A 315-nucleotide genomic window follows, 5' to 3' on the forward strand; every position below is an offset into this window, starting at 1 on the left:
CGCCCCCGTCCCTGCACCTACATAGGCCACGCCCCTTCCGGCTACACTCCGCCCAATCACCGCGTTCCGTCTCACGTGACCACCCCGATCATATGACCCTCCCTCTCACGTGACCACGCCCCTCCATTGCCGCCCCGCCCCATTCCGGCGCTGGAGATTGGACACATGAACTGTGATTGATCCGTGAGCTGTTATTGATCCATGAGTTAGTTGTTATTGATCCAGCAGATGGCTGTTACCGCCACACACAGCCCCACACAGCCCCAGCCCCCCCGCAGCAAAGCGCCGTCCGGCTCGGCTCGGGGGACAGGCAGC

Source organism: Acanthisitta chloris, unplaced genomic scaffold (genome assembly GCF_000695815.1).
Source record: "Acanthisitta chloris isolate BGI_N310 unplaced genomic scaffold, ASM69581v1 scaffold31221, whole genome shotgun sequence".
NCBI classification, from domain to species: domain Eukaryota; kingdom Metazoa; phylum Chordata; class Aves; order Passeriformes; family Acanthisittidae; genus Acanthisitta; species Acanthisitta chloris.